This window comes from Rana temporaria, chromosome 10 (assembly GCF_905171775.1).
Source record: "Rana temporaria chromosome 10, aRanTem1.1, whole genome shotgun sequence".
Classification (NCBI taxonomy): Eukaryota; Metazoa; Chordata; class Amphibia; order Anura; family Ranidae; genus Rana; species Rana temporaria.
The window spans coordinates 115,855,920-115,883,688 of record NC_053498.1 but is presented as its reverse complement, the minus strand read 5'-3'; the positions used below and the strand labels follow the sequence as shown (position 1 = coordinate 115,883,688).

The following is a 27,769-nucleotide window of genomic DNA, read 5'->3' as shown; positions in this document are numbered from 1 at the left end:
GATACGATGGCGTATCTGCTGATACACCGTCGTATCTCTGTTTTTATCTATGCGACTGATTCATAGAATCAGTTACGCATAGATAGCCAGAAGATCCGACAGGTGTAATTGTTTTACACTGTCGGATCTTAGGATGCAATACTGCGGCCGCCGCTGGGGGGATTTTGCGTCGTAAACCAGCCTCGGGTATGCAAATTAGGAGTTACAGCGATTCACGACGGATTTTCGCGTTAGCTACGTCGCCGCTAGTCTAGTTTCCCATCGCAAAGTTAGTCGTCATTTTAGCTGCCCTAACTTTAGTCAGCAAGTGTATTGCTGTCTAAAGTATGGCCGTCGTTCCCGCGTCGAAATTTAAAAATCACTGTCGTTTGCGTAAGCCGTCCGGGAATACGGAATTACGCTATGCGCGTCGCCGTTCAAAAAAATGACGTCACGGCGCGCAATGCACAATGGGAGTTCGGAAACGGAGCATGCGCAGTAGGTCCGGCGCGGGAGCGCGCCTAATTTAAATGGCACACGCCCATTTAAATTGGCCCGTCTTGCGCCGGCGTAGGTTTTCATCGCAAGTGCTTGGTGAATCAGGCACTTGCGATGAAAAATTGCGGCAGTGTAACGTATCTACGTTACGCCACCGCTCTCCTATGTGAATCTGGCCCTTTATATCTAGAAATTAGGTTTAAGTTCACCTCTATCATGGGTTCAAGGTGAATCTGACAGGTTTTAAATCTGTGGTCCTGGAAAATGTATCTGCAGATTTCCCTAGGGGATTCTTCTTCTATAAATCATTATACACCGCATAGCATTTGAACTATAGCCAGCAGGCTTAGAGTGATTCAATAGGGGAGCTTTTAAATAAGTCAGCCCCAGCAATAAAATGTGCATTTGTGTATGTGGTGGGGGGGGGGGGCACAGAGGCATTTGAGTGCATTAGTACATTTGCATACAATTTCTCAGTGAAAGTGCACATTCATTTTATGCAAAGTAGGCAAACAAGAAAATGCTATTAGGCTATTTCCTGTGCTATTTCAGGCTGGGTTCACACTGGTACGACATGACAGTCGTACTACTTTGGATACAACTTCGCCCTGCGACTTGAAGTCTGACATGCGTACGACTTCAATGAACAGGGATCCGACTTCGATCCCTGACAATACCGGGCACTGTGTCTGGTATGAATCTTGAGGGGGAACTCCACAGCAAATTAAAAAAATAAAAACAGCATGGGTTCCCCCTCTAAGAGCATGAAGTCACCACCCGGGTCATGATGGGACGGTGATGTCTTAAGGGGCAGGGTCATCGGGTAACACCCAAAGTCAGAAGAGACTCCTGGAGCTGCCTAATAAATTACTTTAAAAACCTTTGTAGTGTGTTTTATTTTTGACACTTTTTTTTCCAGGTGAATGGGTAGGGGTACGATGTACCCCATACTCATTCACATAGGGTGGGGGGCGGGGATCTGCGTGCCCCCTTATTAAAGGGGGCTCCCAGATTCCTATATGCCCCCCACCCGCAGACCATGACAACCAAAGGCCAGGGTTGTCGGGAAGAGGCCCTTGTCCTCATTAACATGGGGACATGGTGTTTTGGGGTGGCGGGCCACAGGGTGTCTACATGCCCCAAAGCACCCACACCCTCATGTTGAGGGCATGCAGCCTGGTACGATTCAGGAGGGGGGTGCTCACTCGTCCCCACCCCTTTCCTGACCGGCCGGGCTGCATGCTCGGATAAGAATCTGGTATTGATTTTGGGGAGACCCCCACGCTATTTTTCTTCCGGCGTAGGGGTTCCCCTTAAAATCCATACCAGACCAAAGGTTTTCATTTATTTATTGATATACAGTATCTCACTAAACTGAGTACACCTCTCACATTTTTGTAAATATTGTATTATATCTTTTAATGTGACAACACCGAAGAAATTATTTGCTGCAATGTAAAGTAGTGAGTGTACAGTTTGTATAACAGTGTAAATTTGCTGTCTAAACCGCTGGCAACAAAAGTGAGTACACCCCTAAGTGAAAATTTCCAAATTGGGCCCAAAGTGTCAATATTTTCCAACACTGCCTTAACCCTCCTGGGCATGGAGTTCACCAGAGCTTCACAGGTTGCCACTGGAGTCCTCTTTCACTCCTCCATGACGACATCACGGAGCTAGTGCAGCCCCGCATATCTTCCCAGATCATCAGTACTCCCGCCCGGCCGTCATTTTACTATAGGCCGGGCAGGAAGATGTTAATGTTCAGTCACGGGCTGGGGTCAGTGTTGTGACTAGACTGTATTTTTTAATAGCAGTAGAAAAAGGTTGGAAACTTTGAACTGCATGTGTAAATATACATATCTCTTAGCAGGTAAAACAGACGTACCATATGTTGTTCTGCAGTTGTCTTTAAGCAACAACAAAATACACATATATTTTATGCCCATTTACTTTTTTCACATTTTTATTTGCTTAACAACAAATATTATTTATCAAACAATGGGTACAATATAATACTACCACTACTATGATTAATAATTATTCATTGTGTCCTTGTTTTACTTTATGTATATTTATTTAATGCCATGTATGTACAATACAAAACATAAAATATCCTGTTGATAAAACTCAGTCAAAATGTTTTTTTTTTTTTTTCAGTGGAACATTTTATCAATGGGCCGGTCCATTTTATCAAATGACTGTAATGTTTTTTGTTTTGTTTTTTACACTAGGCTGAATTAGTGAATGGTTTTGTTGCCGTTCTCTGTGGAAAAATCACCAGGGAGCAAGAAAACTTGGTGGCATGACAAAAGTTTCTTGCAGAACAATCAGGGGGAAGGGGGCAATGGGGAACATTGCAAGGCCATTTGTCAGAAAGCAAAGTGGAGTACCACAATTTTTATAAATGTGACGGGAGTGCATGTAATAGTATTTGATGGTGAGAATTAAAAACATGTTATAAAACACAAAATCACTAATTTGAAAGTTGCTTTGGCTGGTAAAGTATAATGGCTATAAGTTAAAATTATTAACTAGTTTAGCTCTTTTGACATACGCTGTACAATCAAAGAGTAAAAGGTTATTCTCATCATTCTCTGGCTGGCACAGCCAAGGAAAAATCAAACCAAGCAGATCACTGCTTGGTTAGATGCTTTGGAAGGCAAGGGGGACATTGGGACTTATTAGACACCAAAAAAGTACCTGTCACCTGCCTAATGCTATCATATCAATGTTTTAACCCATTGTGATAGCAATACAGGTAAATAAAGAAAAATTGTAAGTAAAAAAAAAATCATAATAAAAGTTATAATTTAGAGATACCGGACGGACAGTCTGATGGACCGGACAGTTTTACTCCTAAATTCTACAAACAATTTTGATATATCCTTGCACCTTTCTTACTCAAGGTATCAATGTAGTATCACATGGCACATCCTTTCCCCTGTAGGCTCTTGAAGCTCAAATTTCTTTAATACGAAAACAAGATAAAGACCATGCCCTCTGCTCAAATGATCACCCCCTTATTTTTGATTGGGGTTAATCTGAAAAATTATTTCAAGATGATTGCAAACAGACTCCAACCGCTTCTATCAACCCTTATCCATCTAGACCAGGTGGGATTTGTCCTTGGACGTGAGGCACAGGACAATACAAATTAAATGATTTTACTAATGCAATGACTCTCTTGTGTGCCTATGTGCCTTCTATCAGTCGACATGGAGAAGACCTTTGATAGGATAAGTTGGGTATTTTTGTGGCATACCCTAACCCAAAAAGGTCTGGGCCCCAGGATGATCTCCAGTATTTTGGCCTTAGATTCCCTACCCCCCACGAAGGTAAGGGTTAACGAATTCCGTTCCCCAAGATTCCCTATCAATAATGTTGCTTATGGAGATTTTTGTGTACCGTTGTTTTTTTCAACAGGTGCACAGTTTTAAGACTTGGCATGTTTGGAATCTATCTATTGGATGATAGCTGATAGGGAATTAGTTATATTTTTATTAAAATATTGGTTATTATATTGTGTTTTTATATACTAAAATACATTTTATTAAATTTTGTCCTGATATTATTAGTTTGATAAACAATTGCACAAAGATTGAGCAACATAAAAAAAATGCAACTACTATCTTATTATTCTACAAGACCAGAAAGTATATAATGGTCTGGGGGTTTTAATAACTTCATGGCCAAACAGGTTTGTACAACAACAACAACAACAAAAAGTTCTAATGCTGAAGTGTTTAAAATACATCTATAACTCTATACAAACATTTTAAACAAAAATTGGTTCTTTAGTGAAAAAAATGCTAATATGGTTCACATATTTAAGCCATTTCACAAAATCTTTTTTTCTAAATAACAGGTAAGACAAACTGCCTTGAATATTGTTCATTCATATTAAAATCAAAGCCCATGCTGTATGCTTCCATTCAGTTTGGCAAAAATCCATTTGAGGCTTATGCCGGATGTACAAAACAACACAGGTATTAAATCACAGCACAAATTAAAGCTGCATGTATAAATTGTGCTGACACTGCCAACTCTATGAGCAGATACATGTACAATTGCTAAAATCTTTAAAGAAAAAATGGGAACATTTTGATTAAGCTCCCTCACATTGTTTACAGATCACAGACAAGGAAAATTGCTTATTTAATTTATGACAAATAGTGCTTTATATAGCATGGTATTTTCATTGCTAGCAGTATTGCAAGTACAATAAAATATTTTATTGTAAGAAATCAGTTAAAACCCATAGAATTAAAACAACTCCATTAACCATTCATTCTATAATAATCTAAGGCTAGCTTTACTGTCTTTTTTAAAAGATACATTTTCTGTATTTTTTTCATTGCATATCTGGTATGCGTAGTTTTCATCCTTTAGATTACGGAAGCTCAGTCTTGGCATGTCTGCTCAGTTTGAATCCACAGATATCAGTGCAAAGTCACTGGATGATGTATCCAGAGGTGGTGGGCCAGGAAGCAAGGTAAGCTTCCTATCCGCTATACTCTGCATGTGGTGAGCTTATTTTTCAGCATTTGTCACATCCAATATCAATGAATTGTATTTGTTTTTTTTCTAAACAGCATGCCTTACATAATTTAATACTGGATTTCTTTTTGTATTCAGAGAAAAGCAGCACTTGGTACTCAATTTAGCATAGTTTCAATGACAAAACATTTCATTCATATGCCCCGTACACAGTTGCGGGATTTCCGACGGGAAAAGATCCCATCGGAAATCCTGAGGGGAGATCTGGAACCTGCTCATTCAGTCTTTCTCCCTACACACAAGAGGTTTTCCCGACAGGAAAACTGCGAAGGAACTTTGGTTGGGAATCCTGGCCGTCTGTATGCTCCATCGCAGTTTTTCCCATCTGAAAAACTGCGAGGAGCATATACACGGCCGGGATTCCATGCCAAAAGCTCTCCTCGCAGTTTTCTCAGCCGTGTGTATGAGGCTATACAGGTATAAAAGAAAAGAAAACATATTTTCCAAGATTGCTCATTGGCTCTACTGGCTTTGCTGTAACTTTTAAGCCTCGTAAACGCGATAGGTTAACCAGAGGACAACGGTCTGAAGGACCGTTGTCATAGGTTAACCTATGAAGATGACTGATGGTCCGTCGTGCCTACACACCATCAGTTAAAAAAACTATTGTGTCAGAACGCGGTGACGTAAAACACAACGAGGTGCTTAAAAAAACAAAGTTTAATGCTTCCAAGCATGCGTCGACTTGATTCTGAGCATGCGTTGATTTTTAACCGATGGTTGTGCTTACTATCGGTTTTGACCTATCGGTTACCAATTCATAGGTTAAATTTTAAAGCAAGTTGTCTTTTTTTTAACCGAAGGTTAAATAACCTATGGGGCCCACACACGATCGGTTTTGACCGATGAAAACGGTCCTTCAGATCGTTGTTTTCTGGTTAACCTATCGTGTGTACGAGGCCTTACTCAACCTACTAATGTCCAATAGTTTATGCTGAAAGGCCCTTTTGCCCCACTCACTTTAGTCATTTCTATCCTGATGGTGATACTATATTGGAATGTCTTCTGATATCCTCCTTCTAGAATAGGAGTTTATTCCTCTAATTAGGAATGCATGTAATTCAGAGTGTATACATATCATGTCTGGTTGATTTTCCCTCTCAATATTTTGCCATGGTAGCACTGAGTTCAATACACTACTCTCACCAGACAGTCACAGGACTTTTCAGTGGATGGCGGAGGTAAGTGTTCTGGTAATTTTATAGATGGGCAATCACTATCCTCACATTGATTAGTGATTTCAAATGAATAATAACTACTGCAGTAAGGAACTGAAACAACAAGATACACTCAGCATCTTTCCAAATTAAGCTGGCCATACACCTATAGAGTATCTGCAGATTTTCTACGATTAGATGGAAAAAGTGCAACAGATTTCTCCAACAGATTTCTCCAACAGATTTCTCCATGTACAATAAACTGTGTGGATGGAAGAATTTCCCACTGGGCTAAGCTTCTGTATCTTGCTAGTCGGCCCTGCTGGCTCTCAACCTAAATCATGCCTTCACCCAATCAGAATGTTCAGGTATTGTGAGAGCCAGCGGGGCCGACTAGCAAGATATGGAAGCTTGGGCCAGTGGGATATTCTTCCATCTACACAGTTCAGCGTAGATGGAGGAATCTGTTCCACTTTTTCCATTTGACCATAGAAAATCTGCAGATTATCTATAGGTGTATGGCCAACCTAACAGTTCTATTTATTCAGCGCAGTTGAAGTTTTTTATATACATGATTATGTAGGTATCACAATAATATTACAATTGTACTTCCATCGTAACAAAGAGCGTAACATAGGCAGGCTAGTTCTAGTCAGAACTCAAAAGAATGCAAACATGTAATTAAAACATTCTTAGTGCCGAGTGCACAGTGAGTGCAGTGTGCATGCATTGACAAATATACAAAATAGAATACAATTATATACACATTTTACAATTTCCTTAACAATCTCCCCAACAATATATATTCATATTTTGTGAATATTTAATTAAAAAAAATTAGTTTGGCTGTTTGCAATATTTTCTGCACAGAATGCCATTAGTTAACCACTTGCTTACTGGGCACATATACCCCCCTCCTGCCCAGGTGAAATTTCAGCTTTCGGCACTGCATCGCTTTAACTAACAATTGCGCGGTCGTGCGACGTGGCTCCCAAACAAAATTGACGTCCTTTTTTCCCCACAAGTAGAGCTTTCTTTTGGTGGTATTTGATCGCCTGTGCGGTTTTTATTTTTTGCGCTATAAACAAAAAAGTGAGACAATTTTGAAAAAAATACTATATTTTTTACTTCTTGCTATAATAAATATCCCAATTTAAAAAAAAAAAAACATTTTTTTTTCTCAGTTTAGGCCGATACGTATTCTTCTACATATTTTTGGTAAAAAAAAAAAAAAAATCGCAATAAGCGACTGGTTTGCGCAAAAGTTAAAGCGCTTACAAAATAGGGGACAGAATTATTTTTTTTTAATTTTTTTTTTTTACTAGAAATGGCGGCGATCTGCGATTTTTAATGGGACTGCGACATTATGGCGGACACATCGGACACATTTTTGGCGCCATTCACATTTATACTGCGATCAGTGCTATAAATATGCACTAATTACAGTATAAATGTGACTGGCATTGAAGGGGTTAACACTAGGGGGTGAGGAAGGGGTTAAATGTATCCCTGCTTAGTGTTCTAACTGTAGGTGGAGGGGGGGTGACTGGGGGGGTGACCGATCTGTGTCTCTATGTACAAGAGACACAGATCAGTCTCCTCTCCAGAGACAGCACCGCTGTCTCTGTGTAAAACGGCAATGAGAGATGATCTCATATGTTTACATATGAGATCCTCTCTCATTGGCCGCACAGATCGCCTTGCGAACGGCCACTCTGATTGGCCGTTCGCGGCGATCTGTAATTGGCTGTGTCCGAGGGACACGGCCAACACAGATTTTCCCCGCAGCGCGCTCTGGAGCGCGCGCGGGGACCGCCCTAAGGGGCGGACGTCAATTGACGGCACTTTGGAGATTGGGATCCGCACTGTAGCCGTCAATTGACGGCAGGCGGATCCCAAGTGGTTAAATAATTGACCAAAATAATGCGTGACTTTGTCTACACTGTAGTTGGACCTTGAATACAGCTACTGCTCTGATATAGCCGGGTGAACACTTTATTACTGGGTCCAGCTTGCATGAAATATATCTACATTTTTTTCTATCATGCTCTTTGTGTAAGAAATCCAGAACTCCGGCTTCATATTTCAAAATTAAAAATTTCCTGGCAATATTATAATTTCTGTTTACTTGCTCTGTTGTTAGTTTTAGCAAGATAACGCAAGTACCTAGGGCCAGATTCTCGTAGAATTGCGGCTGTGTAACGTAACCCGTTTACGTTACACTGCCGCAAGTTTTCAGTGTAAGTGCCTGATCCACAAAGCACTTACCTGTAAACTTGCGGCGGTGTATCGTAAACACGTCCTGCACAAGCCCGCCCAATTCAAATGGGGCGGGTACCATTTAAATTAGGCGCGCTCCTGCGCCGGACGTACTGCGCATGCTCAGTTTTGAAATTGCCACCGTGCTTTGCGCGATGTGGCGTAATTTTTTAGAACGGCGACGTGCGTAGCGTCCATTCGTATTCCCCGACGTCTTACGCCAAAAAAAAAAAATTTGAAATTCGACCCGGGAACGACGGCCATACTTTAACATGGCTCGACTAAAGTTAAGCCATGTTAAAGCAGGTGTAAATTTGCGACGGGAAAAAATTACTAGCGACGACGTAACGACGGGAAAAAACTTTGTGGATTGCCGTAACTGCTCATTTGCATACCCGACGCCGAGGTATTGCATCCTAAGATCCGACGGTGTAAGTCAATTACACCTGTCGGATCTTAGGGCTATCTATGCGGAACTGATTCTATGAATCAGCCGCATAGATACGACAGGAGATACAACGGTGTATCAGGAGATACGCCGCCGTATCTCCTCTGTGAATCTGGCTCCTAGTTTCCAACTGATGTCACAAAAATGTATATTATAACAATACTGTGTGGTCATGCAGAGATGTTCATAAATACATTTTTTTTTTACCTTACCATTGCACTTACAGTACAAGGAAAAGGTACACATCCTTTCACAATCCACACATTCTGCTTTGGATTTCAAAAATAAAAAATAAATAAAAACAAAAAGTACCAATAATCTGTAAATTAAAGACCAGAAAAATCGTCAGCGAGATCAACAACTATAAAACAGCTGGCTGCAGGTGGCATCTATCCCAACAGGGTGTGTGGACTTGGTAATATTTTTATTTATTTCTCTTACATCATGGACTGCAAATCAAGTTGTATTTTGAGACCTTTAGATCTAATTTTTGTGTAAAAATTTCCCATGTATCCCATCCATCTTGGCTTTGTTAAATAGTATGACAGCTGTATTATAATTAACAACCTCATCTTAATCTGAGGTAAACCCATATTACAAATTGTCCCAATAACCTGTATTTAATTTTAACCAAAGGTTGTTAAAACCAATTAAAATATATCTAAATCATTAACAAAATTAACATATCATAGGAGAAATTGATATTTGAGTGATAATTTCAATATTGCACTCTAATTCCAGTTACACAGGTATATCTCCTTGACCACTTAAGGACCGGCTAACACCGATATACGCCGGCAGAATGGCACGGCTGGGCACAGGCACGTACAGGTACGTTGCCCTTTAAGTGTCCACCCGGTCCGAAGCTCCGTGACCACGCCCGCGGGACCCGATCGCCGCCGGTGTCCCGCGATCGGGTCACAGGAGCTGAAGAACGGGGAGAGGTGGGTGCAAACAAGCCTTCCCCGTTCTTCTCTGTGGCAGTGTCACTGATCATCTGTTCCCTGTTATAGGGAACGACGATCAGTGACGTCACACCTACAGCCACACCCCCCTTCAGTAAGAATAACTCCCTTAGGGCACACTTAACCCCTTAGTGCCCCCTAGTGGTTAACACCTTCACTGCCATTGTCATTTTCACAATAATCAGTGCATTTTTATAGCACGTTTCGCTGTGAAAATGACAATGGTCCCAAAATTGTGTCAAAAGTGTCTGATGTGTCCGCCATAATGTCGCAGTCATGAAAAAAATCGCTGATTGCCGCCATTAGTAGTAAAAAAAAAAATATTAATAAAAATGCCATGAAACTATCACCTATTTTTTAAACACTATAACTTTTGCGCAAACCAATCAATAAACGCTTATTGTGATTTTTTTTACCAGAAATAAGTAGAAGAATACGTATTGGCCTAAGCTGAGGACATTTTTTTTATATATATACTTTTTTGGGATATTTATTATAGCAAAAAGTAAAAAATATTGTTTTTTTTCAAAATTGTCGCTCTATTTTTGTTTATAACGCAAAAAATACAAACCGCAGAGGTGATCAAATACCATCAAAAGAAAGCTCTATTTGTGGGGAAAAAAGGGGGCAAGGTCCTTAACCTGCATAATGGTCCGGGTCTTAAGTGGTTAACTACTTGCCGACCTGCCGCCGTCATTCTACGGCGGCAGGTTGGCTCTCCTGCTCGACAGCCCGTAGCTGTACGTCGGCTCTCTCGCAGGGAACTAGGGATGCGCCGCCAGAGGCGCGTGCACACGCCCCCCACTCGCCCCGACTCCCGTGCGCGTGCCAGGTGGGCGTGATTGCTGCCGGGCACACGCGATCGCTCGTTACAGAGCGGGGACCGGGAGCTGTGTGTGTAAACACACAGCTCCCGGTCCTGTCAGGGGGGGGAAATGCTAATCCTCTGTTCATACAATGTATGAACAGAAGATCAGTGATTTCCCCTAGTGAGGCCACCCCCCCACAGTAAGAACACACCCAGGGACATACTTAACCCCTTCCCCGCCCCCTAGTGTTAACCCCTTCACTGCCAGTTGCATTTTTATAGCAATCCAATGCATTTTTATAGCACTGATCGCTATAAAAATGCCAATGGTCCCAAAAATGTGTCAAAAGTGTCCGAAGTGTCCACCATAATGTCGCAGTACCGAAAAAAATCGCTGATCGCCGCCATTACTAGTAAAAAAAAATATTAATAAAAATGCCATAAAAATACCCCCTATTTTGTAAACGCTATAACTTTTGCGTAAACCAATCAATAAACGCTCATTGCGATTTTTTTTTACGAAAAATATGTAGAAGAATACGTATCGGCCTAAACTGAGGAAAAAAATAGTTTTTTTATATATATTTGGGGGATATTTATTACAGCAAAAAGTAAAAAATATTCATTTTTTTCAAAATTGTCGCTCTATTTTTGTTTATAGCGCAAAAACTAAAAACCGCAGAGGTGATCAAATACCACCAAAAGAAAGATTTATTGTGGGGGAAAAAAGGACGCCAATTTTGTTTGGGAGCCACGTCGCACGACCGCGCAATTGTCAGTTAAAGCGACGCAGTGCCGAATCGCAAAAAGTACTCTGGTCTTTGACCAGCAATATGGTCTGGGGGTTAAGTGGTTAAAGGAGGACGTTTTACCTCATTTCCTTTTTTTTAAATGCACTGTTTCCACTGTCAAAAAATGTTTAACTTGTTTTATTCTATACTATGTGCACTTTTATATTTAACCTTCATTTTATCACATTGTTTATCAGATTAATTAACCCAGTACAATTTGTTATAATTACCATTACTCGTAGTTATATCATGACCTTGCCAGTTATCACTAATGTCTCATCCAGCACATTCTTTTTTCATGAGAAAGGGAAAAGGGAGGGAGTCATGTCACCACAGAGCAACAGCACAACCATTCATGCATATACATGGTTATCTTTCTAAAATCACTTAAATTGTTTCCAATTTTTACACAACACCTGTATATCATTCTCACTTTCTTTTAACTCTCTTCAAAATGTTCCTGTTTATATTAGTTTTACCTCGATAAAATCTGCTTTTCTTAGACCCCTTTCACACTGCCGGCAATGAGCCTCTGCAGAGGCGCATTGGCGGTGGTTTTTAACCCTTTCTCGACTGCTAGCAGGGGGTAAAGTTGCCCCGCTAGCGGTCGAATAGCGCCACAAAATTGGCGGTAAAGCACCGCTAAAAATAGCATTGCTTTACCGCTGATGTCACTCCTGCCCCAGTTTGAAAGGGGCCTTATTGTGTTCTCTGATATCCCTTTCACCCCACTTTAACCATTTATCTAGGGGCTCGGTATAGGCAGAACTGCACTTTTTTGCATTTTTGAGGGTCTCTTACCCTTCATTCCCTTACTTAATTTAATGTACATAATGACTAGCCAGTCTTTTTATCTCCTCTACTTGTGCCTATACCCTCTTGCCTCTAAACTATTATTACAGCATATATGTGCTTTATATAACCTGATAACAGCACTATTCTTCATTTTCTTATCTTAAACACTCAGATGGACAGTAGACAGTGGAAACATAACATACAACCACCAATCACCAATCAATAAAGTTCATTTTGGAAGTAAATTAGGTACCCAATGTCCCAAATATGCCTTACCAATCAAGGAAGTCTGATAACTCAAATGTAAGCAAAATGTAAGTAAAGGGCTTACCTCAGCCAGCTAATTATAAGAAATACTTGGATCGTCTCAAGCTCCTTGTTTCGGATTCTTATGGTCACCTGTAAATCCCCTCCTAGGCAAAGTTTGTCAACTGTTCTGGAAATTTTATAAATAGTCAACTCCTATCCTCACTTTGATTAGTGGTTCCAAATAAAAATACCTTCTGCAGTAGGGAACAGACACATAAAGATACACTCAGCATCTTTTCAAATAACTGTTCTGTTTATTTGGTGCAATTGAAGTTTTTTATACACATGATTACATAGGTATCACATTAATATTATAATGGAACTTTTATGGTAACAAGGGACGTAACATAGGCAGGCTAAATTCTAATCAGGACTCAAAAGAATGCAACATGTAATGAAAACATTATTAGTGCTGTGTGCACAATGAGTGCAATGTGCAATGCATAGACAAACATAAAAAATAGAATACAATTACCAGTATATACAGATTTTACAATTTCCCTAACATAAGGCTTATGTCGCCTCAGCAATTATAATTTTTGGTAATATGACATGTTATATTCTTCTATAGTAAGTGATGGTCTCAATCCAGAACACTAAGCATAATTTCTGTCTGATGACATTTGCATGAGTCAGGTTTGCATGATTGACAGGTTTTGCTGACACCATGAGGTAAAAAGGTAACGGGGAGAAAGCTCCAGCACACAGTCTGTGATTGACGGCCTCAGCTCTGTTTCTGTGCACTGTGTTAATGGGGAGTGTGTCCCTTCCCTCCAATCTGCTCTTGCTGAGCTCTGAAGAGTATAACTTCAGCTACCCGCCCCTGAAAGATCAGACAAGCTGTATAAATGATGGAATTTAAACAGCTGTAGAGAAGAGAAGACTGCAGTTATACAGGTACAACTTATGTAGGATGATTTTTTTTGTTTCTGTGTATCATCCGAGGCTATTCAACTGGGTACCTAAAAGGGTTTAAAACCACTTTAATCTATTTACTGCCACCGTCATAACATATTACAGTGCAGTAGTTCGTTGTAAACAAAGTTTGTTTACTTTTTACAGAGTTGGCTTTTGGCTTTCATATAAAAGTGATTTGAGCAGCTATGAAGCCGTCCAAGCACTTGAAACTGTTTGTCCCCTCAACATGTGTTTTGTTGTCCATTTCGGCATGTAGGTTGGAGGGGAGATGAGAAACATTGATTTCTCAATCTCCCCTGTGAGCATTGAATCCAGAAGCACTTAACTCTGAGCGCTTCTAGATTTAGAGCTGTCAGATCTTTGTTAATGCGGCAAGGAAAACAGCCAATCAAGTACAGTCCTTACTTCATCTGGTTAGGGGAAGTTCAAAGGAGGCAATCGAGGTCCAAGAGACCCCTAATTGCAATGTGAAATGTACCTATCACTCTGTAATGCTATCCTATAAAAGGTTTTCCAGCCTCTTGGGGACAGCAATTAAGTGAAAAAAAGGAAAAAGGGTTTAAAAATTAAAATATATTAAAATAAAAAATGGAATCCTCCTACACACATACGGACACAAAAACACATGTATAGCTCACACAAGTACATTTATCCAAAGTGGGAGAAATAGTTTAATGGCCATTATCAACAGGCACCTCTAAACGGATTAGTTGTAAAGGGTTTTAAAGTGTCACCTATTAGGTGTCACATATGCGTATCATAAGTATTGGCATATTTTGCATTTATTTACTTGACTCAGCATGATATTTAAAACATTTTTTTTTAAAGGAACATGAATTGTTTTTAAATAAAACAATAGATTTGATAAACAATTGCACTAATATCATGCCACATATAAAAAAAAATGTGCCTGCCAAATACCTGTAACTATTGTGTTTTTATTCTGTAAGTCACCTGCTTTCAGAAAATGTATCATGGGGAATTCCGGGCAAAAATTAAATTAGGATATCCACTAGTAAGTTAACCATTTTACATATTTAGCTTACATTTCTATTGCCAGGAAGAAAATATTCTAATATTAAACATTATTTGATACTAGAAAATGCATTTCCAGCAGAAAATGCGTGGGAATGCTGAATAGCTGAATTGCTAAGCCCACACCAAAGATATTCACCATAACCACTACACTATCTTTAGGACATACAAGCAGTGTTTCTTCAGTACTTATAAAGCCTCTCTTTGATCATTAAAGGGGTGGTAAAGGTAAAACAAGTTTTCCCTAAATAGCTTCCTTTACTTTAGTGCAGTCCTCCTTCACTTACCTCATCCTTTGATTTTGCTTTTAAATGACTAAGAAAAACACATTTTTTTCAACATTTTCAGTCTTTTGTTTGCTTATTTAGAAATTAATTAAAAACCCAGTGGAGACATCAGGACTGATCAATTTTCATATATATATATATATATATATATATATATATAGTGGGTGAGGTTGAAAAAAGACACAAGTCCATCAAGTCCAACCTATGTGTGAGATTATATATCAGTATTACATTGTGTATCCCTGTATGTTGTGGTCGTATACAGTGGACTCTTTCCTACATAATAAATAATAAACACTGATTTGGGTTATTTTCACCAAAGAAATGTAGCATAATACATTTTGACTTATAGTTATGAAGAAAGTCCCCTAGTGGCGTTTAAAGGCGCGACGTCATATGACGTCTGCCCAGAACAACAGGGTCTTCCTCCCGCCGTCTTTTGACGGCGGGTGGTTGACAAGTGGTTAAAGTGGTGATAGGTCCTGAAACATAATGCAGGTGTAAGCACCACAATAATGTGCTTGGCTGGCATAGGGTAGGCCTCATTATTGTACTTGACAAACACATTTATCGGCATCCTTGTTGATTACATACACATGCATACAACATAAAGTACTTTGGGAAGTATCAGACACTAGAGGCTAGTTCAGCTGTCTAACATTACTTCTTACATATCATGCTGAAGTGTTTGAATGAACTAAATGCTTCCAAGAGAGAAGAGATTCCGAACTTAGAACTGTACCATGTTTTCAAAGCTTCTTTGAAGGAAGAATTAGTGAAAGTAAAGCAACATTATAGCATACAGAAAATACATTCTCCCACTGATCATTCTTTTGTGATAACATAACAACATGGTGGGGTATCATATCCAGCATGGATCACAAAGAATTGAATAAACATAATTCTAAAAAAATACATAAATTTACCAGAGAAAAGATCTTGCAGCTGCACTTGGAGACTGCAGTCTTGGATCAATATTTCTAAAGACTTAGATAGGATCTTACTAAGGAGCCATATATTGCCAGCAAACATCATAAAAATCGGTAAAAAAGTATTGTTAAAGTGCAATATCAGTCTAAAAATGACAAATTACAGCAGTATGTTCCTTTTTTGGGTACCTGTCTGAATTGTAATGTTTTGTGCCTTGTCAACACGATAAATCTAATATGCCTGCTTTTACTTAAAACTCAATTGAAGTTGCAAAAACAGATATTCAGTCAGATAGACATTGCACTATTTTAACAATCTTACCACAACTCTTTATTATAGCAGTTTTACATTGTGTCTAAATATGGCTGTACAGTTTCCTTGTGGTAAAACCATTAAAATTGCTTTTTAGATGATAGACATGTGCATTCCTTTTCGTCCGAATGCATTTTCGTCCGAATTTAGGGTATTTTCGTTATCGTTTTAACAATCGAAAACAAAAGCGCAGAATCTGAAATCCGAAAGATCCGTCATAAAAAAATGCTTTTTTAGTTTTCGTTGCTACAACAGTTCGATATAGATAGGAGATTCGACATGACGCTGACAATAGCGATCTGTGTCTATCAAACCTGTGGTCGAATGTGCCTAACCTTAACTCTATTAGTCCAAGATTATTCTACATAGAAAGGAAAGATTCAACATAGAGAGAAAAGATTCAACATTTTTATAGAGACAGTGTTGAGGTAGACCATTCGACATGAATGACGGAGATTCGACGAAGCAGCAAAAAACATGCAAACGTCGAATCTGTCATTGAAGGCTCATGGTGTCTGTCGAAAGTTCTAAGAAGATTCGACAAGCAGCTAAACTGTACGATGCCAGTTTCTCCTTTTCGGTGAGGTTTGGGTGGGAAATGGTGTGAGATTTATGAGTATACCACCTGATAAAAATGTTGTATATATGCGCCTTTAACATGTGTGGGATTGAAGATGGATTTGGGTCTGAATGAGGTGTGTTGTACCAGGGGGGAAGTAGGGAGATGTTGTGTTAGGAGCTGCATATGTGTCATCCATGATCTATTCAACAATCTCATAATCTTCATCATCACTTGAGACTATTCATTTCACTGGGTATACAAGAGGGTTTTACAACAACTTTAAAGCAAGTCCTTCATTGATTACATACACACCATTGTCAACCAACAGAATGTTTTTTTTTCTCCCCGTGGCTCCGTTGCAAACTTCCCCTCACTGTCTGATGTCTGATGAAACCATTGTCATCAGAACAGTAGCCCTATCAAAAAGACAAATAGCAGTAAAAACAGGACATGCTACATGTTATATCTGTATTGAGGGTATAACATATAAAATGTTCCCTCCTACTACCCACAGAGCCCAAGAGATTTGTGAATCAATAAACTGCATGTCCAGAATGCCACCGCAGCTGAAGGACTTATCATTTTTAATGGACTGTGAGTAAAGTAATCAGCACAGTAGTAGTCCATTGACACTTCATCTGGCTTTCTAACTGAAAGCCCATGCAGAGGTATGGGCAGAGAGCTGGAGGGAGAGTGTGCAGGAGCCTGACATTGCACCTGCAACCTGCTGATTGTAGGTGCAATGTTTTGCAGGGTCCTGTGAAAAAAATTATGAATGCAACAATTTTTTTCCGCTATAATATGTGCATTAATTCTTTATTTATTCAAGATGAACTTGGCCTTTAATCACTTAAGAACCGGCTCACAAGTATTTACGTAGGCAGAATGGCACCGACAGGCAAATCGGCGTATATTTACATCTCTTTGAATTTGCCATCATGCACGCGCCTGCCGTGAGCTCCGTGACTGTGCCTGCGGAACCCGTGGACTCGATGTCCGCCGGTGTCCCGCGATTAGGTCACAAAGCTGAAGAATGGGTTTAAATACAGTATCTCCCCGTTCTGCCTAGTGGCACTGTCACTGATCGTGTGCTCCCTCTCATCTGGAGCAGCGATCAGTGATGTGTCACTCGTAGTCACAGTCCCAAACAGTTAGAATCTCTCCCTAGGACACACTTAAAGGGTTTGTAAAGGAAATTGTTTTTTCTTAATAGCTTCCTTTACCTTATTGCAGTGCTGTGTTCATGTCCTCATTGTTTGTTTTGCTCTCAAGTTGCTGTAATTCTTCTCTGACCTCCACACTTCCTGGTTGTCTGTTTCCTGATAACCACAGTGCTGGAAGCTTTCTCTCTGTGGTCACTAATCAAGGAGGTGTGATTACTGTGTGTCTAAAACCCCTCAGCACCAATCAGTTTAGTTTTCCAAACCATCACTGCCCTGTATTGGCTCTGTTGCTCTGTACAGAAGAGAGGCAGGAAACAACATGCAAAAACGAAACTAGAAACTACAGGTACATTATATGATTGATTTGTATCTATTTTTAATCGTTTTTAAAATGAATCAGTTAACTAATATATCTCTATACCCTGTAAACAGTAATTCCAGCATAACATTTTTTTTTTTATTTACAGCTCCTTTAACACTTTCCCAGCCCCCTAGTGGTTAACCACTTCTCTGCCAGTCACATTTACACAGTAACCAGTGCATTTTTATAGCACTGATCACAGTATAAAATAGCGCCAAAAGTGTCCAATAAGTCCGTCATAATGTCGCAGTCATGATAAAAAATGTTGATCACCGCCAGTATTAGTAAAAACAAATATTAATAAAAATGCAATAAAACTATCCCCCTATTTTGTATAACTTTTGCGCAAACCAATCAATAAATGGTTATTGCGATTTTTTTTACCAAAAATATGTAGAGGAATACGTATCGACGTAAACTGAGGAAAACTATTTTTTTTATAGATTTTTTGGGGGATATTTGTTCTAGCAAAAAGTAAAAAATATTGCTTTTTTTTCAAAATTGACGCTTTATTTTTGTTTATAAAAAAACATAGAGGTGATGAAATACAACCAAAGGAAAGCTTTATTTGTGGGGAAAAAAAGGACGTCAATTTTGTTTGGGAGCCACGTCGCACGACGCAATTGTCCGTTAAAGCGACGCAGTGCCGAATCGCAAAAAGTGGCCTGGTCATTTGGCAGCCAAATGGTCCAGGGCTGAAGTGGTTAATCCTTTCTCATTATATTTAAAACCCTGAAATATATACAGTATAATATTTCAACTGCGTATTTCAGAGTTTGCCTCTAGTTCTACTTTAAGATGTCTGTGTGTTTCCAAACCAATGAACGTGTGTTTTTTTAGGTTTTAAAGTACAGAAGTATTGGCAGGAATCAATGGCAGGATGGATAGTACTTGATTTACTCATCTCTAACAAAAGTAAAGTTTATAAAGTACAATGAATATAACTTCATCCAAAAACAGAAGATACAATTCAGATTTAAACTAAGCACATTATTAAAACATTAATATTGAGAAAATGCAAATTAACCTTTTTTAGTTTGTGGTTTCATTCATATTAAATAATGAGAAAAAATATTTCATTCACGGTACAGTAAACACTTACTGCACAAAATGCAATTGCCTTGTTAAAGCCCAACTTTGTACTAAAGTTATAGGACCAAATGGCTCTGTATGGTAAAAATATACCTGTAAAATGTAATCTTTACTACCAGGAGAAAAATCATCCTTTCAACATTCATCCCATGAAGGACATTGTCACTAGTAATAGTAGTAGTAATAGTTTTTGTATTATTCTTTTTCTTTTGAAACATAATAAATACTTAAATAAAATAAAAAATATTTCCATTTTTCTTAACCTGCAGTCCTGAAATAATCAAACATATACTGTATACAGTATATAAGACTGATGAAAAATCCTTCAGAGACTTGTTAAGGTTATATTTAGCACACACTGTTTAACCACTTAAGCCCCGGACCAATATGCTGCCTAAAGACCCAAGGTGTTTTTACAGTTCGGGACTGCGTCGCTTTAACAGACAATTGCGCGGTCGTGCGACGTGGCTCCCAAACAAAATTGGCGTCCTTTTTTCCCCACAAATAGAGCTTTATTTTGGTGGTATTTGATCACCTCTGCGGTTTTTATTTTTTGCGCTATAAACAAAAATAGAGCGACAATTTTGAAAAAAATGCAATATTTTTTACTTTTTGCTATAATAAATATCCCCCAAAAACATATATAATTTTTTTTTCCTCAGTTTAGGCCGATACGTATTCTTCTACCTATTTTTGGTAAAAAAAATCGCAATAAGCGTTTATCGATTGGTTTGCGCAAAATTTATAGCGTTTACAAAATAGGGGATAGTTTTATTGCATTTTTATTATTTATTTATTTTTTTACTACTAATGGCGGCGATCAGCGATTTTTTTCGTGACTGCGACATTATGGCGGACACTTCGGACAATTTTGACACATTTTTGGGACCATTGTAATTTCCACAGCAAAAAATGCATTTAAATTGCATTCTTTATTGTAAAAATGACAGTTGCAGTTTGGGAGTTAACCACAGGTGGCACTGTAGGATTTAGTGTACACTTAGTGTGTGTTTACAACTGTAGGGGGGTGTGGCTGTAGGAATGACGTCATCGATCGAGTCTCCCCTATAAAGCCGTGTTTACATACGGCTCTCCCCGTTCTTCAGCTCCGGGGAGCGATCGCGACGGAGCGGCTATAAACAAATAGCCGCGCCGTCGTCCCGGATCGCTCCCCGAGGGAACCCGACCGCCGCGTGTAGCGGGGGGGGGGTCCCGATCGGACCCCCGACCCACGTCTAGGCAGGCACGTACAGGTACATTGATGTGCCTGTCCGTGCCATTCTGCCGACGTATATCTACATGAGGCGGTCGGGAAGTGGTTAAAGAGATTGTACAGACACAAGTTTTTTTTTACCTTCATGCATTCTGTGCATAAATATATAAAAACATTGGTGTGCAGCAGCACCACCTAATTCTTAAACCATCTAATATGAGGTCAAACCTTAAGCGTTCCAATTTAAATGCAATCAGGCAGGTCCTTGTACTACATGGTTTTGGTAAACCTGAAGAGAAAACCAACAGGAAAACTCAGGCCCCGTACACACGGCCGAGGAACTCGACGTGCCAAGCACGTCGAGTTCCTCGTCGAGTTCTGGGATGAAGCCGCCGAGGAGCTCGGCGGGCCGCCTTCTCCCATAGAACAACGAGAAAATAGAGAACATGTTCTCTATTTTCTCGTCGAGCTCCTCGCCGGCTCCATCGAGCCAAAACTGTACAGACGACAGAGTTTCTCGGCAGAATCCGGGTTTTGACCGAGTTTCTCGGTGAATTCTGCCGAGAAACTCTGTCGTGTGTACAGGGCCTGATAGTGTGTATGGGGCTTCACATGAGCCTGATCCTGTTCAAGTCATGTGCATATAAGCTGAGGCTCTCCCGGGACTCTCTCTCCAGATAGGCCGAGACACAGCAGCAGCCATTGGCTCTAGCTGCTGTCAATCACAGTGAGGAGGGAACAGCAGGCTGGACTGAGTCAAACTCTGTGTGTCCCACAGACACGCACAGAGGCGACTCAGGAGTGAACATACACCAGTGCCCCCAGAGCCGAAAAGAGGAGGATCAGGCTGCGAGGTGCAAATCCATTGCACAAAGCAGGTAAGTATGATGTGTTTATTTTTTTAAAGAAACAAAATACAAGGCTTTAGAACCACTTTAAATGCAATATTTCCATTCTGTTTTAGATCTTGCTGTTGTGTATTAGTCTGTATAAGAAAGACGTGGCTTTATTGTGAAGGAAACATTTATAACACTACAAAGCTTGCAGAGATCATTGATTTTCTGCTAGTAAGGCCTTGGATGTGATTTCCCTGGTGAAGCGTCTAATACTCTGGAAATGTCACACATACAGAATTGTACTTGCTGTTTTCTTCATTATCATTAGAGAGTTAAATATTAAATCCTGCTTTATCCGATATGAATAAGTAGCAAAACGGAGAACAAGTAACTATAGGGAAGATGACAAGTCTCTCGCTTAGTCTTGAAAAATTGGAGGCATGCCAATTCCATCTTTACTACCGTCTCTCGCTTAGTCTTGAAAAATTGGAGGCATGCCAATTCCATCTTTACTACCAGGAGAGAAATCATCCTTTCCACATTCACCCCATGAAGGACATTGTCACTACTAATAAAATGTAAACTTTTGGAAATATTCCACATGCTTGTGCATAAAGTTCTCTACTTAACAAAATATACTAGGCCTCCATGGAATTGATTTGACCTCTTTATAAGGTGCAAGGAGAAAATAACTTTTTTTAGGAGTTTCCGTCTCTAAAAGTCTCAGTAACCAATTCAATTTTAATGTTGTAAGTGTATAGCTGAGCACTCAGGGGTTGATTTACTAAAGGCAAAAAGGCTGTGATCAGTCTATGGGGTAATTCAACGCCATAGTGTTGTCAAACTTACGAGGTGGTATCAAAAAGTTTGGAGACTAGTTTTGTAACAAACCAACAGAAGTCCGCCGGGAAAACCGATCGTGTGTACGAGGCATCAGTGTTGTCACATGAAAAGATATAATAAAATCTTTCTAAAAATGTGAGGTGTGTACCAGATGGTGTTGACCACTTATCCTTATTTATTTTTCTTCCTCCAATTTGCAGACTCTCCTTTCAGTAGCAACTCAGGAAAAATAAGAGAGAAGAGGCTCGCATAGTGTAAAACCTTTTAAAGATTTATTAACCTTTCCTGACCGGGCCAATTTTCAACTTTTAGTGCTGTCATGCTTTGAATGACAATTAGGTGTTCATGCAACACTGTACTCATAAGAAATGTTTATTATTTTTTTCATACAAATAGAGCTTTTTTCAGAGGTGTTAAATCACCACTGGGTTTTTATTTTTTCTAAGTAAATGAAAAAATATTGCACTTTTCTTCATTTATGTTATAAAATTTGCAAATAAAAATTCTTTCTTCATAAATATAGGTATGTTGCTACATTTATTTGGTGAAAATAACCCAAATCAGTGTTTATTATTTATTCTGTAGGAAAGAGTCCATATACCGTATTTATCGCGGTATAACGCGCTCCCGCGTATACCGCGCACCCCTAAAGTTGCCCTGAATCCTGTGGAAAATACGTTTTTTTTTGTACTTACAGTTTTGGTGTCTTGCGCGGCGTCCATCGGCGGCCTCGTTGGGTCCGGTGTCCGTCTGCGGCTTCGGGTGTCCTCTTCGTCGGGTCCGGCGTCCTTTTGTGGCTTCGGGTGTCCTCTTCGTCGGGTCCGGTGTCCGTCTGCGGCTTCGGGTGTCCTCTTGTTGGGTCTGGCGTCCTTCTGCGGCGTCCTCACGTCCTCCCTGCTCGTTTCCCGCACCGAGTTTGAATACTGCGCCGACATATACAGAGCGCAGTACACTCGTGTATTGTTGGCAATGCTCGGCTACCCGCGCTGACGTCCTGTACATCCAGGACGTCAGCGCGGGAGGAGTCGAGACTGCCCGACAATACACGAGTGTACTGCGCTCGGTATATGTTGGCGCAGTATTCAAACTCGGTGCGGGAAAGCGGGTATCGGCGTATACCGCGCACCCACGATTTTGCCCTGATTTTCAGGGCAAAAAAGTGCGCGGTATACGCCGATAAATACGGTATCTGAAAATTGATCAGTCCTAATGTACTGACACCCTATCTAAGGTCTGAAAATGCCAAAATAATACAAATACCCCCAAATGACCCTTTTTTGGAAAGCAGACAGCCCAAGGTATTTAGTAAAAGGCATTGCAATTTTTGTCACAATTATTTGTAAAATCAAGAAATAAAAATCATACTGTCACCAGTGCAGTACAGCATTATCATATAACTGGCGTGTCGATGATCAGGGATAATGTAAAATTATATATATATATATATTTTTTTAATTGTTTTCTTTTTTACAATTTTTTTTCTAATACACTGTGACCAGAGCAATGCTGTGTTACCATAGTAACACTGTACTACCCTGGGTAAGTGATTTTTTTTTAGCATTATTATGATTGTCTTTTGTTGTGATTAGCTGTGATTGGCCAAAGCTAATCACATGGTACAGATGGACTATGATTGGCCCTGTCTGTACGATGTGATCGCTGTGACCACTTACAGCTAGCAACACAATTGTATACAATGGATGGCATGAAAGGTCACAATCCATTGTTTACAAGTGTCATGTGATCCGCTGTGATTGGTCACAGTGATCACATGGTACTGGCAGTGAGCCGGTACAGTGATTAGTCATCGGCTGTGTCGAGAGGCACGTTCTGACAGAACAACATTGCTCCTGTCTGGCTGTCATTGTACTATAGACAGATAGGAAGGTGTTAAGAAATGTAAAAATAAATCACATTTCCATGTGCTTTACAACACTGTTTAAAATGTATAATTTAAAGTGTGTCCTCTTTATGTAATTAATACACCTTCCACAATATTTTCCACTTTAACTATATTTTGTATAAAAAAATATAAAAAACATTTACTCCTACTTGATAAAGTGATAACATAACTGTTTAACAGTTCCACCCAAAACGAATAATTACATTGTGATAAAATGCATTTTTTGCCTAAACTATTTAGCAACTAAATGTGAGAATTTTTGAAGAAACCAATAAAGCAATTCCAACAAAAACGAATTGATCACATAATATTATTTTGCACTAGAGCATTCAGTAGTAAACTCAAATAAAGATACTCTTTCTACCACTCTATTTTTCCTTTAAGGCATTCCTATCTCCTCCACATCCTCCCTTGTGCCTACTGACCTCCCTCAATTTGCCCTTTGATGTGGTCTTCTAGATAGGGGACCATAAATGTGAACTGTAAACCCTGTTCCCTGGTGAATATTAGATGAGGAATTGTTTTAGAGTGGTCTCATTTTTATGATATGCATAGTTTTTTTTGCATTTACAGTTTTTTATGGTTATTAGACATGTGCAGAATTTTGTTTTCGTCTGAAAAATACATGTATTTAGTTACTCCTGAAATCAGTTTTTATTTAATTTGTTTCATTAAAAAATGCATTTGTCCGAAAATCCAAAGTAATTAAGGTCGAATCTGTCAATTGAAGGCTTATGGTGTCCATCAAATGTTCTAAGCTCATTTGACAAAGCAACTAAACACTACGACGCCAAAATCGTACATTTCCAATCAAATGCTCCACCCACAAGCTATAATAGAATTCTAATGTTGAATGACAAGTAATAATTATATTTATTAATTATTATTACTAGTCAACCAATATTAGAATTCTTCTCTAGCCTATGGGTGGAGCATTTGACCATAAATGTCTGCTTCGAATCTTCATGTCTCTATAATGTTAAATCTTTTCTCTCTATGTCGAATCTTTTCTCTCTATGTCAAGTCTTTTCTTTCTATGTCAAATAATCTTGGACTAATAGAGTTAGGTTAGGCACATTCAACCGCAGGTTCGATAGACACAGATCACTATTGTAACCGCCATGTCGAATATTCTATCTATATCGAACTTTTGTCGCAACAAAATGAAAATAAAGTCTTTTTTATGTCTGATCTTTTGGATTTTGGATTCTGCTTGTTCGTTATCGTTTGTTAAAATGAACACGAAAATCCCAGACATTCGAGTGAAAATGCATTCGGACGAAAACAAATGCACATGCCTAATGGTTATTGCAATCATGTTTGTTATAATTTCATTTGTTGATGTATACCTTCAATTGTTGTTTGGTGGTTTAGACATTTTATATGCATAGTTAGTATTTATTAAGTTTGAGAACACCAGGGGTACTCTTACATTATATCATCACTGATAGTATTCACAGCAGCTTAATTTAGCACTTTTAAGTTAGATAGGGAAGTGCTAAGGTAAATAATTTTTTTGATACAATTTTAATATTTACAAGACATTGTTGGAGTTCATATAGGGGAGTAGGCAGGCAATCACCAGGTACTGCACTTTACAACAACCCACTAGAAATTGAGGACTCAACTTATCTGACCTTGAATTATGTAACCTAAAACCTCAGATTCTACCATAATTTCTACATTACTCCTTACCGATCCTACTTAATGAGCTCCTTCTGTAAAAAATGTGGACATCAAAATACCAACATTGTCTATGCTTTTTGCCATATCTCAAGAATAAAAAATTCATAACTACAATAGTGCAATATTTTAGCATGCATCTAGTTAAGGGGGTTGTAAAGGCTCGTCTTTTATTTTCTAAATTGGTTCCTTTAAGCTAGTGCATTTGTTGGTTTACTTACCTTTTCCTTCGATTTACCTTCTAAATGTTTTTTTTCTTTGTTTGAATTTCTCACTTCCTGTTTCTCCTCAGTAAGCTTGCCCCCATCATCCGAGCGGTGGAAACTCATTTAGAACAGCTTTCTGAACAGCTTACTGAGGAAGAACAGGAAGTGAGAAATTCAGACAAAGAACAAAAAAACATTTAGAAGGGAAATCGAAGGAAAAGGTAAGTGAACCAACAATGCACTAGCTTAAAGTAACCTATTTAGAAAATAAAAAACAAACCTTTACAACCCTTTTAAATAATTACCTCTAACCCCTGCACAGCATAATAGACATTCTTGGCACCAGATTCGAATGCAAGTGACTTCTTACTATTATTTCTCTAGTAACCAAAAATACAGTTTTGCATAAATATGTTTATCCTGACCTTTCAAACATTGCACTATTCTTGGAGAAACTAACCTTTTGGTCTTGTATAGAGTGGGTGGATGACGTCCTACATAGAAAAACTAAAGTTAAAAAAAAAATTGAAATCTGGGAATCATTTATCCAAACCTTACAATTGAAATTAAGCAAGTAATAGACACATTATTATATATATATATATATATATATATATATATATATATATATATATATATATATATATATATATATATATATATATATATATATATATATATATATATATAAAATACTCAATAGTATTTAACTAGACTACAGGAAAACAATGTTTTGTTTGATTTCCCACCAGCATCTCCAAATCCCAAATATATACTTAACACTTGAGGCCTCTAGTTTCCTATGTGGATTTGGGTACAGACCACCAACCCCTGTTAACCTGGAATAAATACAATCATTATTCTTTGTTTCCCATTAGCACCTTTGTTATTATGTGATCGTATGTATATGCCCTTTTTCAATTGAGGCCGACTTCTTGTTTATGGCATTGTTCAATAAAACTAAATGATAATATAATCAAATATACTCTTCTATTGCATTTTTTAATGAGAGCTTAAAAAATGCTTATCGTTGGTTAATGATGAATACCAGGCACAAAAAAACTTTTATTGAAGTATATTTTGTTTTCTGGGAAAAAAATCTAATGACAATAAAAAATACAGAAAAAAAAACATGAAAACGCTTTGAAAACCAATATATGAAAGTGTTCGTAAATACATTTTTTTAAAGCAAAGCTTGTCGCAGAAAATTTGGCAAAATTGGAGACTATTTTCACAGAAATTGACAGTGAAATTGCTGCAAAATAAATTTAACTGAAATAACTTTATCTATCCCTAGTTGGTACAGTTCCAGAAAAAAAAGTCTAATGCCCCGTACACACAATCATTTTTCAGCATGAAAAAAAACATTGTTTTTCAGCATGTCAAAAAAACAAAGTTTTCCCAACTTCATAATTAAAACGATGTTGCCTAAACACCATTGTTTTTAAAAAATGATCTAGCAAAGCGCGGTGACATACAACACGTACGACAGCACTATAAAGGGGAAGTTCCATTCGCCTTTGGGCTGCTTTAGCTGATTCCGTGTTAGTAAAAGACAATTCGCGCTTTTTTGTCTGTTACAGCGTGATGAATATGCTTACTCCATTATGAATGGTAGTTTTACCAGAACGAGCGCTCCCGTCTCATAACTTGCTTCTGAGCATGCGCAGTTTTTTTTTTGTTGTTTTAGCCCACATACGATCATTTTTTACAACCCGAAAAATGACATTGTTTAAAATGACGTTAAAAAATGCAGCATGTTCGAATTTTTTTTTGTCATTTTTCAGAACCTGAAAAATTATGTGAAGCCCACACACGATCATTTTAAATAACGTTTTTGAATAAACAAATTTTTTTTT

At 38.7% G+C, this 27,769-nt stretch overlaps 1 protein-coding gene across 3 annotated transcripts in view; it reads left to right on the top strand.

Annotated features, from left to right (window-relative positions):
• DRD2 (dopamine receptor D2) overlaps positions 1–27,769 on the top strand; it is a 356,750-nt gene that overhangs the window by 282,214 nt on the left and 46,767 nt on the right. The window lies entirely within an intron of this gene.